The sequence below is a fragment of the Ovis canadensis genome, chromosome 3, assembly GCF_042477335.2.
Source record: "Ovis canadensis isolate MfBH-ARS-UI-01 breed Bighorn chromosome 3, ARS-UI_OviCan_v2, whole genome shotgun sequence".
Classification (NCBI taxonomy): domain Eukaryota; kingdom Metazoa; phylum Chordata; class Mammalia; order Artiodactyla; family Bovidae; genus Ovis; species Ovis canadensis.
The window spans coordinates 214,756,684-214,777,437 of NC_091247.1; the positions used below are offsets into that span (position 1 = coordinate 214,756,684).

Below are 20,754 nucleotides of genomic sequence, written 5' to 3' on the forward strand. Positions count from 1 at the left end.
GCCAAAGAATGCTCAAACTACTGCACAATTGCACGCATCTCACATGCTAGTAAAGTAATGCTCAAAATTCTCCAAGCCAGACTTCAGCAATACGTGAACCGTGAACTTCCTGATGTTCAAGCTGATTTTAGAAAAGTCAGAGGAAGCAGAGATCAAATTGTCAACATCCGCTGGATCATGGAAAAAGCAAGAGAGTTCCAGAAAAACATCTACTTCTGCTTTATTGACTATGCCAAAGCCTTTGACTGTGTGGATCACAATAAATTGTGGAAAATTCTGAAAGAGATGGGAATACCAGACCACCTGACCTGCCTCTTGAGAAATCTGTATGCAGGCCAGGAACCAATAGCTAGAACTGGACATTGGACAACAAACTGGTTCCAAATAGGAAAAGGAGTATGTCAAGGCTGTATGTTGTCACCCTGCTTATTTAACTTATATGCAGAGTACATCATGAGAAACCCTGGACTGGAAGAAACACAAGCTGGAATCAAGATTGCCGGGAGAGATATCAATAACCTCAGATATGCAGATGACACCACCCTTATGGCAGAAAGTGAAGAGGAACTAAAAAGCCTCTTGATGAAAGTGAAAGAGGAGAGAGAAAAACTGGCTTATAGCTCAACATTCAGAAAACGAGGATCATGGCATCTGGTCCCATCACTTCATGGGAAATAGATGGGGAAACAATGGAAACAGTGTCAGACTTTATTTTTGGGGGCTACAAAATCACTGCAGATGGTGATTGCAGCCATGAAATTAAAAGACTCTTACTCCTTGGAAGAAAAGTTATGACCAACCTAGATAGCATATTCAAAAGCAGAGACATTACTACGCTGACTAAGGTCTGTCTAGTCAAAGCTATGGTTTTTCCAGTAGTCAAGTATGGATGTGAGAGTTGGACTGTGAAGAAGGCTAAGCGCTGAAGAATTGATGCTTTTGAACTATGGTGTTGGAGAAGACTCTTGAGAGTCCCTTGGACTACAAGGAGATCCAACCAGTCCATTCTGAAGGAGATCAACCCTGGGATTTCTTTGGAAGGAATGATGCTAAAGCTGAAACTCCAGTACTTTGGCCACCTCATGAGAAGAGTTGACTCATTGGAAAAGACTTTGATGCTAGGAGGGATTGGGGGCAGGAGAAGAAGGGGACGACAGAGGATGAGATGGCTGGATGGCATCACTGACTTGATGGAAGCGAGTCTGAGTGAACTCCGGGAGTTGGTGATGGACAGGGAGGCGTAACGTGCTGCGATTCATGGGGTCACAAATAGTCAGACATGACTGAGCAACTGAACTGAACTGAACTGATGTAGAGGATCATGTCATCTGCAAACAATGAGAGTTTTACTTCTTCTTTCTAGTTTGGATTCCTTTTATTTCTTTTTCTGCTCTGATTGCTGTGGCCAAACTTCTAGAACTATGCTGAATAGTAGTGGTGAAAGTGGGCACCCTTGTCTTGTTCCTGACTTTAGGGGAAATGCTTTCAATTTTTCACCATTGAGGATAATGTTTGCTGTGGGTTTGTCATATATACCTTTTATTTTTTTTCTTTTATTTTTTTTACTTTTTTTTAATTTTAAAATCTTTAATTCATATATGTGTTCCCAAACGTGAACCCCCCTCCACCTCCCTCCCCTTAACATCTCTGCGGGTCATCCCCATACACCAGCCCCAAGCATGCTGTATCCTGCATTGGACATAGCCTGGCAATTCAATTCTTACATGATAGTATACATGTTAGAATGCCATTCTCCCAAATCATCCCACCCTCTCCCTCTCCCTCTGAGTCCAAAAGTCCATTATACACAGCTGTGTCTTTTTTCCTGTCTTGCATACAGGGTCGTCATTGCCATCTTTCTAAATTCCATATATATGTGTTAGTATACTGTATTGGTGTTTTTCTTTCTGGCTTACTTCACTCTGTAGCATCGGCTCCAGTTTCATCCATCTCATCAGAACTGATTCAAATGTATTCTTTTTAATGGCTGAGTAATACTCTATTGTGTATATGTACCACAGCTTTTATTATGTTGTTATGTTCCTTCTATTCCTGCTTTCTGAAGAATGTTTATCATAAATGGATGTTGAATTTTGTCAAAGGCTTTCTCTGCATCTATTGAGATAATCATATGGCTTTTATTTTTCAATTTGTTAATGTGGTGTCTTTAATTTCTTTCATGGATGTTTTACAATTCTAAAAGAAGATGGCATGTTGAATGTTTTACAATTCTAAAAGAAGATGGCATGTTGAATGTTTTACAATTCTAAAAGGAGGAAGAAGAAGGAGAAGGAGGAGGAAGTGAGCAAACAAGCCATAATTTGGAGAGGTCCAAGTTCAAAAAGCCTCAATACGGACAAAATATGTAAATATTTGTGGGAAAAACTTGTTGAATAGGTTGTTAGCATATTACATCACCCTCTGCTCCTCCCATCTACCACTTAAGCTGCTATCCTTTTTCATTTCTCCCACTTCAGACAAGCAAACACAATCTTAAAAGACACAGATGAATGGAAAAGAAAATTAGAAAGGACAGCTACTACTGTAGAAGTAGGGTGTAGGTGGGGCATATGGTTGGCAAGGTGAGATCAAGGAACTTTTAAAACTAAAGGAGAGAAACCAAAATCAAAGTTCATCATTTGGTCATCAGAGGAACACATTTTGAACAGAATGAAAATAATCCAATGAAAAAACTTTATTTGATTCATCAAGTACAATTCCCTGATTTTTAGATGTGTTCTGATTATTTATTTCTAAAGTTCTTACTGGTAAAGGACTGCTTAGTGATGCCCAACATCCAACCAAAAAATTAATAGAATTTCCAAAAATAATCATTTAAATCAACTTCAGAAATTACAGAAATGACTGAATTGGCTGAAGAGATCTTTAAACCACTAATATCAAATTGCTTAATGAACAATAAAAATAAACAGGGAGGAAAACTAGGAAAAATAAACAAATGAGACTTATAAAACTGAAAAAATGTAGCATTGGAATGAACAGTTATTTGGATTAGTTACACAAGAGACTAGACATTGCAGAATGAAAGAACTGGGAAGTAAAACACAGCAGTAGAGACCATCTAAACTGAACCAAAGAGAGTAAAAAGGCAGATAAATATGAATGGAAACAAGTGGCATGTAGGATAATATAAAAATATATAAAATATGTGTATTTGGAGATTCAGAATAAGTGCTGTGCTGAAAAATATTAAGGAAAGATAAATGAAATTTTTTGCAAATTTATTGAAAACTATAAACCCACCTATTCAAAAAGCTAAACAAACCCTGAACAAGGTAATGAAATCATTCTCAGAAAACATGACAATGTAAATACTGAAATTCAGTGGCAGACAAACAAACAAAAATATCCAAGAGCAGCCTGGGAAATTTGACACATTATATACAGTGGAACAAAAGGATAAGTATTATTTACTGACTTTTTGTTGGAGGCGGTGAAAGTCAGATGACAATGTAAAAACATATGTAAAGTATTGGGGTTGGGCACTTGTTACTCTAGAATTGAATCACCTATAAAAATAATTTTCAAAACTGAATGAAAATTAAAATGACTTCAGGTAAATGAAAAAAATAACAGAACTGGAGGCCAGAAGACACAACTACACAAAACTGCCTCAGAAAGTTCTTCAAGCTAAAGGGAGATGACAGCAAATGAAAACAGGGATCCACTCAAAGGTATAGAGTCTCTGCTAAATGTTGATTCTCTGTTAGAAGATTTAAGGCAAAAATATTAGCAACTATAAGATTCATAATAAATTTATAAGTAGAATGTGCGGCAGTGATAGCACCAATGGCCAAAGTGGAAGAAAACTAATGACTGACTTTGCATGTTGTGACGTTACGTCATTTCAAGGTGGAATGTAATTAAAGATTAGTAATTCAACATGGGCTTCCCCAGTGGTTCAGTGGTGAACAATCCATCTGCCAATGCAGGAGACGCTGTTTCTTTCCCAGGTCTAGGAAAATCCCATATACCACGGAGCAACTAAGCCCGTGCACCACAATTAGTGAGCCTGTGCTCTAGAGCCCAGGGGCCACGACTATTGAAACTTGAGCACCATGGAGCCTGTGCTCCACAGCAAGAGAGGCCGCCACAATGAGAACTTCATGCCTGCCACTAAAGAGTAGCCTCTGATCTCCACAACTAGAGAAAAACCTATGCAGCAATGAAGACCCAGCACAGCCAAAATTAAATAAAAATTATTTTAAAATTTAAAAAAATAATTCAACATTATTATCACCTAAAAATCTGATATGATTAATAAGCCAATAAAGTTTTAAGATAAAATAATATACTCAAAAATTAAAATAGGAACAAAGATATAACAAATAGCAGGCAAGTACACTTAAACCCAATTATATCAATAATTACATTAAACGTAAATAATTTAAGTACTCCAAATAAAAACCAAGATGATCAGACCAGATAAAATAAGACATAACAGTATACTGTCTATAAATATATATGTGTTTGAATATAAACACAGAAACATAGTAAAAGGGTAAAAAATTATATACTATGCAAACACAAATCAGAGAAGGCTGTATACAGTATCTATGTTAATATCATACAAAGTCAGACTATAAGACAAAGAATACATTCAGAGAAAAAGAAACATTTTATGGTAATAAAATACAAAAGAAATTATATACTAGCTAAACTGGTAGCTTAATAAAGTGATGCTCAGAAGAAAATTTAGAATCTTGATGCTTCCTTGATGCCTACATTAGAATAAAAATAGAAACAGAAGAAAATGATCCAAGACTCAAGAATCTATAAAAGCAACAACAATCATAACTGGAAAGTGAAAGTCGCTCAGTCGTGTCTGACTCTTTGTGACCCCATGGTCTATACAATCCATGGAATTCTCCAGGCCAGAATACTGGAGTGCGTAGCCATTCCCTTCTCCAGGGGATCTTCCTGATCCAGGAATCAAACAGGGGTCTCCTGCATTGCAGGCAGACTGTTCACCAACTGAGCTACCAGGGAAAATCATAACTGAAAAAGAGGAGTGAAAACTGAGTACAGAAATCAATTAAGTAGAAAGCAAATACAAATCAAAAAAATCAATAGGGTCCATTAGTGATTCTCTTAAAAAGAACATTAACACAGATAATCTTCTAGCAAAACCAATTAAGAAAAAAGAGGGAACACAAACTAACACCACCAGTAACAAAAGGAGGAATGTCATTATAGATCTTCCCGACATCTAAAGATAAGAGATTACGAACCAGTGTTATTCTAATTTGAAAATTTTTTTGTAAAGTGGGCCTAGTCCTTGAAAACGCATTACTTGTGAAACACAACTCACCGAAATCTGATACAAAAAAAGAGAGAAATATGAGTAAATTTATATTTGTTAAATAAACAGAATCCCTATTATAAAAACTTTCCTCTAAGAAAACTGCAATCTCCAAATGCTAGCACTTCCACAGAGCTCAGAAATGACTCCCACAACAGGATAAAAGAAGAGAGGGAGGGAAAGAATGAGGGCAGGAAGGAAGTGTAACACGGAGGCTGTGGTGAATGTACAAGCTGACCTGCATCGTTCCAACCCTCCCCTCCTGCAATCCTTGCATCTTCATCCCCTCACCATTTTGCACTTCAGTACTGTAGTTCCTGGTGGCTCAGAAGATAATCAAGACTCTGCCTGCAATGCAGGAGACCCAGGTTTGATCCCTGGGTAAGGATGATCCCCTACAGAAGGAAATGGCAACCCACTCCAGTATTCTTGCCTGGAGAATCCCATGGACAGAGGAGCTTGGTGGGCTAGGGTCCATGGTGTCACAAAGGGTAGGACACGACTGAAGCAACTTAGCACACTTGCACCACAGTCCTTCTCAATTTGTTTAGCCCCTCATTGAAATCTCCTCGTTTCAAACAAGCTTCTCTACCTTCTTCTCTGGCCATTGTTTCCACTTTAGATTTCTCCTAAACACAGCACTCCACTTCCAACAATCCACTACTGAGGCTGAAATTTCTCTTGCGTACCTGACTCCTAAGATTAAGCAGAAGAAACTCCAAGAGTTCGATTTTGATTGAGATAATGAAAAGACAAGCTATTCTAATCTTGTCTCTACTACATCACCACCACTTTAACTTATCTTCGCATCATTAAAACATGTCTGAAAATACCGAAAAGACAGACCAAGAGGCGGAAACTGTGACAAAAAGAGAAATAGAAGGAACCTGGAACCATTCATAAAAATGTAAGAGCCTAAGTTAAAGCAATGGTAGTCAGGGAGTACAAACCACGGTCAGGGTTTAAATATCAGAGCACTCTCCACTTCTCTACTGTTAAGTGTATCTTAACTGGAACTAATATCAAGACATCAATCTTCTTAGGATGATAACATTGGCAGTTCTAATTTCACAGAAAGTTCAAACATCACACACTCTATTTTCATTCAGATGCTGATTTATCAAAATATGGTAGAGACACCTGTAGTGTTTCTACAAATTTATCTACAGTTAAAACCATGATTAGGACATTGTGACAATGAGGAAGGTTACTTGAGATGCCAGAAAATGGGTTTGCTTAAAACAAAAGTTTCCAACTAAAATTTACAAGCACCTTAACAATAATTATTTTTAATAAGAATGATAAAGAGAATGGAAGAAAGCTTTTTGAAGAGATGAATAGATTTATGATATAAATGCTGTAATGGTTTCACAAATGCATACTTATCAAGCAATTCTGTATGTCAGTCATACCTCAGTACAGTACCTTTTAAAAAGGAAAAGAATTGTTTTCTTAAGGGCTTCAACTAGAATCATAAAAGATCTGCTGAAGGTGAGATTAAAAAAGATCAATTTTCCAATGATAATCTTCAACATAAGAGCTGATTGGCTGTGGCTGTTAAGGACCTACTGCAGATGTCCTCAGGGCTCCACTGTCCCATGATCACATCAGACGGGGTGATTCTTGCCCAAGACCAGCTCCCTACTTGAGGGAACTCACTGTGATAACTGACAATATCTTCCTCCAGTCCAGCTGCTCTGATGGGATTAATATCCTGGACATCCAATCCATAATTATGATAACACCTAGAAGCCTCTGCCAAATACTGTGACCACCCACTCACACCCTAGTTTCACTGCTGTCTTTCCTGCATCACCTTGGCACAGATCAAACACATAGACAGCACTGAGCACTTCATAGGAGTCACTTAAGGTCCTCTGAGCTTCACTGCCTCTTACACGTGATGCGCTTCAGCTGCTGTGTCATAAACTTCAAGACTGCATTTTCTGCTCCCTCAACATCCCTGCAAATGTGATGTGAGCTCCCCACTCTCTTGATCAGGTGCACAAGGGTGATGAGACTGTTTTCTGCCACAAGTCCCACTTCTGGCTTCCTCTGACTGTGACCTGGAGACATTTAAATGCATCAGCAAAATCCCTTCACACCTTTTCCTTGTGTAACTGCACCCTGACCCCCAGTATAGTCACTTATCCACGGGTCTTCACATGCCCTTTTGTGTCACCATTGCTTGGTTGAGCCTATTCTATTGGCACATTCCTGACATACCAACCTGATGGAGTGTGTGACTCTGAGTTTTAGGACCTATGAGCATGATAAACCTTGTTGCCAACAACTCTCCTGTGACCGCCCCTCCCCCACCACGTAGCCAAACCGTACTGACCATTATGTCAAAGAATACAGAACAATTACCATGATGAGACGATGTCACGGAGGTCAAACACAGCAGCTGTATCTGTATGGAACTTTTGACCTGACTTCTCTACCTTCTGTGACGCATCACACAGACCCTTCACCCAAGCATCTTCTAAAGGCTATAATCCACAATCTCGAGTCATTCTGGTGATAAGACAGAGGCTTTTCCTGCTAGAGATCCCTTCCCAGATCAGACAGGACTCACCTGAGCAGACTACTCCAGCATCCCGGTCATGGGTAAAGCTATCATTACGATAGTCTTTAATATCAGAATGCCTACAGTCACTGACAGTTGACTCTGTCCCTTCACATGAAGTATACAAAAGCCAAATGGGGCCAAGTCCTGGCCCAAAATAAGCCCCTCCAGGAAAGCCAATGGCAGCTCCACACCCCAGCTGTCCGCACACTACAGATGCATCCTCCAATCTCCAGCTGCCATCAGCCACTGTGCCCCATTCTCCTTGGTGCTCCACTTCCACTCTCCCCTCACAGCGGTGGGCTCCATGCTTCAGCCTCAGCTCCAGTACTGCAAAAGAGACACATGACAGGAAAGATTTTAGGAGACTTAGAGTGGTACAATATTTGAAACATTAGCTCTCTGAGGAGCAAAACAGTGCATGGGATATAGTATTTCCTGACCTCTGTAGTATAAGCATTCCCACCATGGCCAACTCTAAGCCCCTAATATGCCAACACTGAACACGGAGCAGGAAGGGAGGCACCAGGTATTTCTTAGGAGTCTATAGAACCAGTTCCAGGGACACCACCAAGGACAGGCCTTCAGAGAATCTGGATGCTGCCCTCCCTGTAGATGTGCCCAAGGCTCCTAGGGCCCAGCTTCCCCATCTCAGTTACAGCTCATGGCCCGGGATCCAGGGAAGAACCCTCCCTCTCCTTCCCTGTCCATAGGGAGCATCTCATCCAGCTTAGGAACAAAGGGCTGGGGAACAGGCTCTGAAATGTCCTGGCTATTCCTGCCACCTGGTGTTCATGTCCTTGTGTAATCCACACTCGAATGTACCTAGTAACATGCATCTAACAAATGGAGTTTGACAAAAGTGATCAGATGGCACTTTAGCGATTAAGTTTTAAGACGACTCTGGTTTCTGCATTAAAAAGGAGTTCATTTGTAGGAACGTTATAGATGGAGACATTACTAGTGTTCAGCAACATTAAAAATTCTCTTTTTGTGAGCATGTGGAAATAGTAATACTTCCTTACTTATTTGAAGTTAAGCATAACCATGTGATCTGGCTCATTCAACAAAGTGGCAGAACAAATGATGTCACTTCCACATAGAAACATTTAAGAGCCACTATATTTTTCTACTGCAGCAAATACTGCAGCCTTGTATTGCAGTGGGAGCATAATACAATGGTGGAGAATTCAACAACCTGAGTGCTTGAAGAATTACGATAGCAGAAGTCCTGCCAAAGTGAACAGAACATGTTATATAAGGATACATCTTGTTTTTTTACTACACCATACCTAGCTTACTTTCACTGAAATGGAAAATAACCGCAGAAAATAGACAGAAAGAAAATTACTAAGATAAAGACTAGGTATATAAAATTGAGAAACATCTATACTAACATCTAAAACCCCAAGAACAAAAAGAGATGTCAGGGTAGAGTAGACTGAAGCCTTAGATTTACTGAAAGAAAAAAAAATCCCAATCTCAAATTCTACACTCAAAGAATAAAGACCTCAAATGTACCATTACCAAAATGCTGATGTAGGAGAGAGCAGCCCCCATCCTCTTAAAAAAGACCAAACTTAGACAGCAATCAGTAGCAAAAACAGCTCCAGAAAGATCTGGAGTACCCTAAGAAGTTTGACCACGCCAAGATACTATCATTTTGGAGGCATCATTACATCCTCCAAACCAGAATCACTCAGTGTCAAGGGTGCCAGGAGAGTTCCTCTCACCGGGAGGGTAAGAGCAGGCTGAGTAACCAGTGTCCCTAGCCTTTAGGGGCACCATATGAAAGTCCTGCTTCAGGTTCTCTTCACGCAGACCTGCAAAGATGAGCCAGTCTTATAGAGCTGGCTAGGCATAAGAAAGAAGAGCAAAGGACCAATACAAACCACATGGCAGGAGAAATCACAGTTCACAGTGACCTGCTCTGCAGACAGAGGCAGCAGATTTTACCCCTGAAAGAATTAATAACCAGCACAGATGATGGCTCCCAGTAGTCATGTATGGATGTGAGAGTTGGACAGTAAATAAGGCTGAGCGCCGAAGAATGGATGCCTTCGAAATGTGGTGCTAAAGAAGACTCTTGGGAGTTCTTTGCACAGAAAGGAGATAAAACCAGTCAATCCTAGAGGAAATCAACCCTGACTATATTGAAAAGACTAATGCTGGAGCTGAAGCTCCAATAATTTGGCCACCTGGTGCAGAGAGCTAACTTGTTGGAAAAGACCCTGATGCTGGGAAAGACTGAAGGACAAGGAGAAGAGCAGCACAGGATGAGATGCTAGACAGCATCACCAACTCAATGGACATGAGTTTGAGCAATGAGCCAGTGTTGGTCTCAGTCTTTGCTGCCTTCCTAGGTCTTCCCACAACCTGAGCACCTGTAACCATCATCTCCCCCACAGAGGCACCTGCAACAGGCCCCCAAAGCCAAGTGTGTGCACACCATTGGCTCTGGCCACCGCCACTGCTGGCCATGATCCCCAGGCTCTGGAACCAGAGGCACTGCTGAGAACACTAACTACCATTCCAGTGACAGCAGACCCCCTGCAACACTTGCCAAACACCACACAGTTGTCGATGCTGTGAATGTCAGCAGCTTGAGCCAAACAGCCTCATGCCCTCCCAGACCCAGTGCCACCTCATGCCTCTGCACTTGGCACCCTGCAGGACATTCCAGTGTTCCTCTACCCAGAAGTGAAAGGCTTTCTCTACTGAAATCAGGACATAGAGTCTGGCAGAGATGACACCTTTTTTAAATGTGCAGACATCTACAAGAGAATAAGACATCAAGAAGAATCTGGGAAACAAAATCCCACCAAAGGAATACAGTAAACCTCTTGTAACCAGCTCAAATTAATGGAGATCCAAGAATTGCCTGACAAAGAATTCAAAGTAATACTTCAAAAGATGCTCAGAGAGTTACAAGAGACTTCAAATATTTATTGATAACAGGAAAATAATACAAATAAAATAAAAGCAATAAATACATATACTTTAAAAAAAAAAAAAAGAACTAACCAGATATTTTGAAGCTGAATAATAAATGAATGAGCTTTCCAGGTGACACAAGTGGTAAAGAACCTGTCTGCCAGAACAGGAGATGTAAGAGACACGGGTTTGATCCCTTGGTCTGGAAGATACCCTGGAGGAGTACATAGCAACCCACTCCACTATTCTTGCCTGGTGAATCCCATGGACAGAGGACCCTGCTGGGTTACAGTCCATGGGGTCACACATGACAGAGGCGATTTAGCATGAACACAATACGATGAGTAAACTGAAGAATTCAATACAGAGATTCAACATCAAACTTGACCAAGGAAAAGGGGGAAAAAAACCAAAAAGTTAGAAGAAAGATCAGTTGAAAGTATCCAATTAGAGGAACAAAAAGAGAATGAAAAGAATATAGGAAGCAGTGGGACCTATGTAGACCATAAAAAGAAACAATGTATTGAATGGAGTCACAGGAGAAGTGAAGGAAAAAAGAAATAATGGCTGATGACTTTTCTGGTGGTGAAGTCGATAAGAATACGCCTGCCAATGCAGGGGACATGGGTTCAATCCCTGGTCCAGGAAGCTGCCACATGCTGCAGAGCAGCTACGCCAGCATGCCCCAGCTGCTGAAACGTGCACACCCAGAGCCTGTGCTCTGCACCAAGAGAAGCCCCTGCAGTGAGAAGCCTGTGCACTGCAGCGAGGAGCAGCCCCTGCTCACCGCAGCGAAAGAAAGCCCACGTGCAGCAAGGAGACCTAGCACAGCCAAAAGTAAATAATTAAAACAGAAAGACAGGCTGTGAATTTCCAAACCTGGGGAAAGATCTGGACATCTAAGTTCAAGAAGCTAATAAGTCACCCCAAAATTTCAAGCCAAAACAACGTTCTCCAAGACTCAATCAAGTAAACTGTTCAGATGCAAAGAGAAAGAGAGAATTCTAAAAGTATAAAGAGAAGAAAATAATTCTGTCACCCAAGAGGACTTCCATAAGGAGATCCGCGGATTTGTCCAAAGAAACCCTGCAGACCATGAGGAAGGATTGGTAACACACTCCACCCTCACTCAGGGGAAAGCAGCTCCAGGGAGGGACAGGAGAGGGCACGGAGAAAGGGCTCCCTACAGAGTCACAGCAGCTCCTGGGAGGGGAAAGGACCGTCCCAGGACCCCAGCACATCAGGAAATGAGTCACGGGAACCAGGGCATGGACTCGGGAACTTATACACCTGAGGCTATGCATCAACTGATCTCTACAGACAAGAGGTCCCCTCTCCTGAACGCAGGCTTCTCTGCTCCCTAATGACACCTGGTGGGAACAGGCAAGGCCAGCAGGCAGAGCCTCTCACAGAGCCCAGTGCTGGGCAGACACATCAACAAGCAGAGGGAAGCCTGGGGGATGGGGGCGAGGAGCCAGAGAGAGGCGGGCAGGGGCACGATTATCTCTGATCCAGTTACAAGGAGTGGCTGTGACACCCAGCCCTGTGGACACCCAAGTGCTTCACAGACCAGCAGACAGAGTCCATGCTCAGCAGCCCCGTTCCTCTGACAGAGACAGGCTCCATCCCCCTTACACACACAGCCTCACACGCTCCCACATACACACACATATTCTCACACAAATACACACAATCTCCCACGCTACTCAAACACTCCTCACACATCCTCATACATCACTCACACACTCCTCACATATTCCACACACACACACACACACACTTCACACCCTCACACACTCTTCACACCCTCACACACACAAATATATAAACTCCTCACACACATACACACTCGCACACTCCTCACACACTCACACACACACTCCTCATACTCTCACACACACACACCCTCACACACTCCTCACCTGCACACATGCACACACACACACACACAAGCACAGAGCCTACAGGAGCATAGACAGGAAACACGGGGACCCAGGGGCAACGGTCACACACCAGGCACGTGGAGCGTGTGGGAACAGCCCGGAGTCCCCGCTGAGTTCAGTCGCGGGAACTTCCACACACTTGGAGCCACTGGGACTCCTAGAAGCTCCCTGAGAACAAGGGAAACAGCAGAGGGAACTCAGGCTGACCCAGCTCGGACCATACCAAGCCTCACTGCTCTATAAAATCTGCCGCTATGACCAGTGGACCCTGCACAGGAGACAGACCAGTGTTCACAGTCAGCGTGGCTACTTTTTGGTCAAAAACACTAAGACTGCGGCTCCACAACTCCATACACTTTTCCCTTCAAGGCGTCCACTCCCCTGCCATGGACCCGGGACAGAGGGCCAGCTCTTACCTTGACCACCCACCACGGTGCCGAGGAGGAGGACACAGAGTCCCCGCAGGGAGAGGCATCTGCCCAGAGCCATCCTGACTCCACGTCCTCCAGGTCACAGTCCCAGCTGCAGGATCAGCCTGTGAGGAGTGTCAGGGTGCCGACCGGGGTCTATATAGACCACCCCTTACACCCTCCCTCCTGAGAGCCAATAGCGACACCTCTCACCATTTCAGGCACTATCGGAGGCTGCATCTGCCCCTTTCTGCAGCTCAGACACCAATGAGCTTCTGCGTCTTCAACATCTCCTTATATGAGCAACACGGTCCTTTGACCTCCTGCTTCCGTGGTCCTGAGAGCCAGGCCCCATAATCAGGGCTGGCGTAGAAAATCTTTCTTTCCTCTGATCACCCTGGCCGATCCCCAAGGACTGTGAGATTTCACAGAGTCAGGTTGTGGAATCAACCGGCCAGTGGGGAATAACTCTGATCAAACACTGATCTTCAAAGTACTGACCTCAGGCTGGAAGCAGAGTACTACAAGAAGGCTTGAAATACAAGAGTATTTTATGGACCAGCGGAAAATGAGGGCAAGGATTGCAGGAATTCACAGGTGACCATGGAGAGGGTGAGGTGGAAACCATTAAGTTGAGGGAATGAGACTGCAGGTCTTTCTTCTCTTCTCAGAATGATCTGGAGACTGGGTCCTGGAGAAGGTGTGTTTCTGCTCAGTTGTGTCCTACTCTTTGTGACCCCTGGGCTGTAACCCGCCAGGCTCGTCTGTCCATAGGCTTTCCCAAGCAAGACTACTAGAGTGGGTAACCATTTCTCTAGAAATGGGATTCCTCTCAAGGGGTTCCTCTAGACCCAGGGATCGAACCCATGTCTCCTGTGCCTCCTGCATTGACAGGCAGGTTCTTTATTGCTGAACCACCTGGGAAGCCCTGTAAGGGATTTTCAGACATGCTAAATCCCTTTCCCTTTATTACATTTCATTTTATGTGAAATACCCCTTTCACCTAGTCAACAAATGATGCTTCAGGAGAGAAAGAGATTGCTGCTACAGGAAACAAAGAGAAAGTAGTAGTCATCATTCAACCCTAGCCCTCCAAAATACGAGTGGGGATCTCTAGAAGAAAATATGTAGCTTAGACAGATTAACATTTTCTAAACTTCACAATTTCCCCCTTTGGATATTGAGAGTTTGGTTTGATAGGATTCAGAACCCACCTGTGTTATAAGCCATAACTAAAGAAGATGCAAAATATTATTTAAGGGAACTGCCCCCAGATAGAAGGATAAATAGAAAGTATTCTGCTGCACAGTGGCTGCAGGCAAGGGGCAAAGAAGAGGCGAATGAAGCAGAAAAGAGAAGAGGGATCATTCGTTCTGAGCTCAAGAGGGAAGGTGGTGGCAAGAATGGAAGCCCAGGTGGGTTGAGGGCACAGAGCCAAGCAGAAGGGGCTGATGTCCAGTGTGGCCACTGCTGCCTTGCCGTGTCCCACTGATCAGAGAAGCTCCCAGATGCTCTCCAGAAAGCAGCCCAGGGATGAGTATAGACAATGAGAAGGGCGGTAACGATGAAAGACAGAGCTCCCCCATCAAAATTCAAGGTCACTAACATACTGCCTCATTCCTCATACTCCCTCGGGCTAAAGATTCTCATGATGCACCTTGTGGTCCACACAAACCCACCCTGAGGCCCCCTCACCCTGACTCTCTTCATTTCAGCACAAACTTGGGAAGGACCCGTCTGTGACACACATGCCCCCGAGTGCCCACCAGAGCCCCGAGACAGCGTCACATCCTTCCCCACCCACACCTGAAGGTCTCATGAAGCCAACATGGAGGGAAGCTGTGGACCAGTCCACAGGCCTGCCACATCCCCCACTGGAAGGACCCCTCATCCTGGTCAGCAGACACAGCTTCTCTGTCCTGCCATACCCATCCTTCCTACTTGAGACTCAGGTAAATGAAAAGGGAGAAATGTCAACTGAACACATGCTTTTCTCCCTCTAAATATGTTAATATTAACCTGTTATTTTATAACACTTCCTTGTCCTGTGTTCCTCTGATTTCCAAGCCCCCTTCTGTACATGAACCCCATCTCCTTCTGGATGCTTAACACAGGAGTGATATTCACTGACTATAAATGTCAGAACCAGAACATAAACTCTGGCGCTGGAGTAGGAACAGGACCTGCTCAGTCACTAGAGTCGATGCTCTACTCCCCCTGGGGCCCAGAGTCACCACTCTTTACCCAGTTATGGACTCCACTCCACAGCATCACCAGAAACCACCAGACAGACACCTAGATACAGGATGCGCTTCCTGGAGTCCAGGCATTCCTCCCACAGGATGACACAGGGACGCACTTAGTGAACCAGGTACACGTGGTCTCACCTCAGGATGGAAACCTCGCAGGTAACATACTGTTATGGACTCCACACCCTGCTATAAGGATGGAGTGGGCTGGAAGGAGGGGCTAACCAGTACCGGCAGGCTGTGCTCAGGGAGCACCCTCTACCCCAGAGCTGGGGATGCAGGGTCAGCAGAGACCAACTCACCCTCTGATGAAGGTTCGTCTTTTCTGACACATAAGGAAATCTCAGTGTCTAACCTCATCCAAGATTTGAAGGAGGAAAGCTTTAGGGAGGACACTAACCTAGCTGTGTCCATGTGAAGTTCAGGGGTCAGGAGAACAGCCTCAGGAACCAGTCTGCCCCGGCCTGACTCAGAGCTCAGCCACATACCATGTGTGTGACCTTGAACAGGGTCCTTACACTCTCTGTATAGTGGCTTTGTCTGTAAAAGAAGAGTTATACTTGTGTATAGATGAGAGAGTTTTGGTTAGAATTAAATGAGTTGGCATTAGTAAGAGATATAACCACTAAATCAACAGTACTACCTCATCTTGGCAGAGAAGCAATATTAGGGCTCCTCTCTCCATCCCATCCCAGGAATCCCAGGACTCTAGAACAGGAATTCAATGCTGTTACCTGCAGCCTTGACTGGAGCTGTCAGAACTCTCCCAGGACACACGCTGTGATGGTGATTGGGGCCAGAGTTGTGAGTCTTCCACACATCGCCCCTTCTCTCTGTGCCCCAGAGAGAGGTCCTACTGCTCGTGAACCTTGACCTTACCAACTGTGAACCTCATGAATTAAGTTGTTTACTTGCTACTTTTACTTTATAAATGGACTTGGTAAAGGTTCTGTGTCTAATTCACCTCCTTATCCCCAATGCCTGCTAATTAAAAATCCTAAATGATGTCTATTGTATACCTGAATGAATGAATGTCAGCCAGGTATTTTGTACAAATCATTTCAATCAAAAGAAATCTTTTGAGATATAATTTAACTTGGTATGAGGACTTAACAGCACAATGCAAGTTGTGTCACTTGTAATGCTATTTCAATATGATTAAATGGCATAAGCTAGGTATGGTTCACTTCTATACTTCTCTGCAATGAATGCAGTCAGTTGCAATACCAGAAACAAGGCTAGCCCCATTCCAAGATCAGTGCTGAGAGAGCCAGTTCTAAACATGTATAAATGCTGCATCTTTGAATATCTGAAGATAAAGAAGACAGACCTCAGCACACTGACAGGTGAACACCATGAAGCCTCCTGTTCTGGTCTTAATCAGATATGGCCATGTGGTCCAGATGTTTATATACTTATCTTTTGGCATATTTTCAGTTCAAACCACACATAACTGTAACAGGAAGAAATTCTGTTATAAAAAAAATTTAGTTTAACAGCTTCTGTATTGAATTAGAAGTGCAGAAGTAAAGACCAGGAGGAATCCTGTTCTTTAACTTAGACTGTTTATTTCATCTTATGGATTGTAAAGCAATACAATGTGTAGCATTATTATGCCCAAATCACCATGAAAATATGGAGATTTCAGAGGTTCAGTAATCTCTTTGCTGGGAAAATTAATAATTAAATATCCTTGGTAGAGGGACATTTTCAGGACCAATCAGAGTGACTAATATACAAAATATTTTTGGATTAAAAAATAACTATATAACTTTAAAAGGAAACAATTAATGATTTGTTACACCAAAGGTTTGGAGACCCACCTCACCATCTGTGTTCCTTGTATGGATGAGACCAAGGTTGGTAAAGGCTTCTTTACTAAAGACCACTTCATCATAATGGCATGTGATGAGCTTGGTCATGAGCAGGCTGAGGTCCAGCCCATCATCTCTCTTCAGCCCTTTACAATCTATAACCAGCAACATCTAACAGAGAGAGTGGCACCGAATTGGCCTCATTCATTCCTCCATAGTGCAGCTTCAGACACCCAGAGACCAGAGCAATCAAAGCTACTAAATCAAAGACAAGCAGCTTCTAAGTGGAGAGCATGCAGACCAAGGACACTTCCCCACTGCTGTTGGGAAGGAAGAAACCCTCCCACCCCAGACACCATCTGGGGGAGGAGAGACAAGAAGATGTCTCCTTAAATACAGGAAAACCAGTGTCAGCAGGGAGCTTCAACTGGAGTTGACAAGATAATTATTACCATAAACCCAAGCTAACTTGGGGGACAAATTTTAAATGGGAGAGTCTGTGTTAACTTTGTGGAACTTTCAATCCATGCAAACACCACTTGCTACTGCACAAGATGAAATCAGTTATAAAACTAGTGAATATTACATTTATGCATATTTGAATTCTAGAGGACACATTTTCAAGCTCACTACAGAAAGAATATATGTGTATCTTTCCCTGTTTTTAGATGCACAGAGTTGGCACCTCTGTGAACTCTTTCTAATTCCTCCAGCTCAAAATTACTGCTGTGTCTCTTCAATCTGTAAAAACTTTCTTGTTGCCTCTAAAGTGGGGGCTTCTTGAGAGCAAGTGTTGTGTCTTACTCTTCAGTGTCTCTATAAGGTCAAGTAAAGACACAGAGAAGGGGTTTAACAAACATTGGATAAGCAATGAATGCGTGAACAAATGCTGAAAACCACTATGCAGCGAGTGATGCCAAGTGCGGAAGGGAGGCGGGGGCACTAATCTGGCTGACCCCACCCGGCACAGACTGAGGTGGAGGAAGGAGTCAGAGACACGCCAGCCAAAGGATCCAAACAGAAAATGCCTTCAGGCCGCTCCGGAGGGTCAGGTCACGTTCAATCTCTGCACAAAGCTGTACCTCAGAAGCTTCTGCAAGGTGGGAAAAAACTGACAGCACTGCTCTCAGGAGTTCTACTGAAGGATGTGAATAGACAGCAATACTCGTCAAATAGCTGCATTTCTACTCCCCGGTGACTCATTGTGGCCAATGAAGCGTGGGTGGTGTCACCTGTGGCACTTCTGAGTGGAGGCCGGAAAAGCCCAAGTGTGACTCTCTAGTCTCTTTCTCCTGCCCCAGAGGCTGCATGTTCCAGATGGTGCCTGTGCAAGAGCCTCACTGATCACAAACATCTGTAGGTTGCGATGAGTGTGTGTGTGTGTGTGTGTGTGTATGAGTGTGTATGTATGTGATCATTTGTGTCTGTGTGTGTGTATATATATATATGTATGTATGTGACTGAGATTTGCGGGTCACTTTTTGCAGCAGCAGAGCAGAGTCTCTTCTGATGGATACAAAGGAGAAAGAAGACATGAAAAGAAGACAGAATCTGTCACGTGAAGCAGGTCCTTTCCTGGATCTCCCCTTCCTTCTGTGTCTTCATCCCAAGCTGCTCCCTCAGGCCTCACCTTGCTTCCTCTGTTGGGCTTGGTTGTTTCTCAGTCACCATTTCTGAGTGACCAACAACTAATGCAAGTCCTGTCTAGCTGCACCCGCCCCTGGTGCATCTCCTGTTCCCTTTACATCACTCTGTGCTGACAGTCAGGCTCAGTTTCCCGAATTTGTCTCTTAGCACCTTGACCCTCATCCTTAAACAGCTCTTCTTTCCTCTGAGTTAGTCAGTTCATCATCTTTGATCCTGTTTTTACCTTCCACCAATCCTGTACTAATGAAAAGGCAAGTATTCACCATGTACTGTCTAAGCCCCCTAAGTCTTTTCTTGATTTCCTGAACAAATTTAATTCCTGGATTTAGTGCTTCATACACTTGATAAACTCTTCACATCTGGTTAGGAAATGATTTTGCTGAACACTTTTTTCTTCATCTCAAGAAAATGTCTGTTTCAAAACCTATATCCTTGTGAGCACAGCCCTAGGGCTTCCCTCATGGGACTTGGAAGGGGCTGTTGTAAGGAGAGGCTGTGAAAGTGAAGCTTCATTAGCTTCATGATTAATCCACCTCTGTTCAGAGTTGATGTAATGACCAACTCCAGAGCTATTGAGCTCCTGTGGGTGGTCATTCTTAAACTCAAGATTAGTGCCACTGGGATGGCCCTCATAGTTCAAAGGCTGTGGTTGCTCAGACTTGAGCTCTGTGAACTGATGCTCTATTACACATGGAGCTTTGGTGCAGCTGAGACCAGCTTAAGACACTGGAAACACAGCAAAATGTGTTCCTCCTTTAACATCTAAAAGTCTGTGAACAGATTCTCTTTTCCTTATCATCGAATACGTCCACATCTGGGCATGCTCTCCAAGGCTCCTACAGGCTGCAGGCATCTGCTGAGGCCCTGCCAAGGCCCAGGATTGGAGTGAGGCCTGTTCCTGTGTATAAGCTCTGTATTTCCACTCTCTATAAGTTAATAGATGCTCAGTTCAGTTCAGTTCAGTTCAGTCACTCAGTCGTGTCCGACTGTTTGCAACCCCATGAACTGCAGCACGCCAGGCCTCCCTGTCCATCACCAACTCCTGGACTTCACTCAAACTCAAGTGCATCGAGTTAGTGATGCCATCCAGCCATCTCATCCTCTGTCGTCCCTTTCTCCTCCTGCCCCCAATCTCTCCCAGCATCAGAGTCTTTTCCCATGAGTCAACTCTTCGCATCAGGTGGCCAAAGTACTGGAGTTTCAGCTTTAGCATCAGTCCTTCCAAAGAACACCCAGGGCTGATTTCCTTTAGAATGGACTGGTTGGATCTCCTTGCAGTCCAAGGGACTCTAAAGACTCTTCTCCAACACCACAGTTCAAAAGCATTAATTCTTTGGCACTCAGCTTTCTTCACACTCCAACTCTCACATCCATACATGACCACTGGAAAAACCATAGCCTTGACTAAGAGATGCTCAGCTAATGTTTATTGAATGACTGAATGGTACTATGCTAGACTTTTAAAAGAAAGTATCTTAAATATAGAGAACTAGTTTTGAGGACATCATTTAGCTAATTGATACCTTTGTTTTAAAGGCAAATGCTTTCAGCAATTAACAGGGCAAACTTTATGCGTATCACCACCAGATACATCACAACGAACTCTGAAATCTCTATCTCTAAGGATACACAAGACAAACCACAACACACTCATATGTGGCTTCTTATTAAGCCCTAATCAGAACCAACAGAGGAGACAGGGTATTGGGATGATTTATCATTTGGCAGTTTTTCAATAAAAACCACACAGGAATGTCACAGGATGAAAATTTGCAATTTAAAAAGTACAGCTGCACCATCTATATGACATATGGAAGGAGATGAGGTGCAGAAAAGTTCTTTGGCTTATAATAACAGACAGACTA

General features: G+C 43.4%; 1 protein-coding gene across 1 annotated transcript in view; it reads right to left on the reverse strand.

Annotated features, from left to right (window-relative positions):
• Nucleotides 1–20,754, reverse strand: part of LOC138437863 (scavenger receptor cysteine-rich domain-containing protein DMBT1-like) — a 226,394-nt gene that overhangs the window by 79,977 nt on the left and 125,663 nt on the right.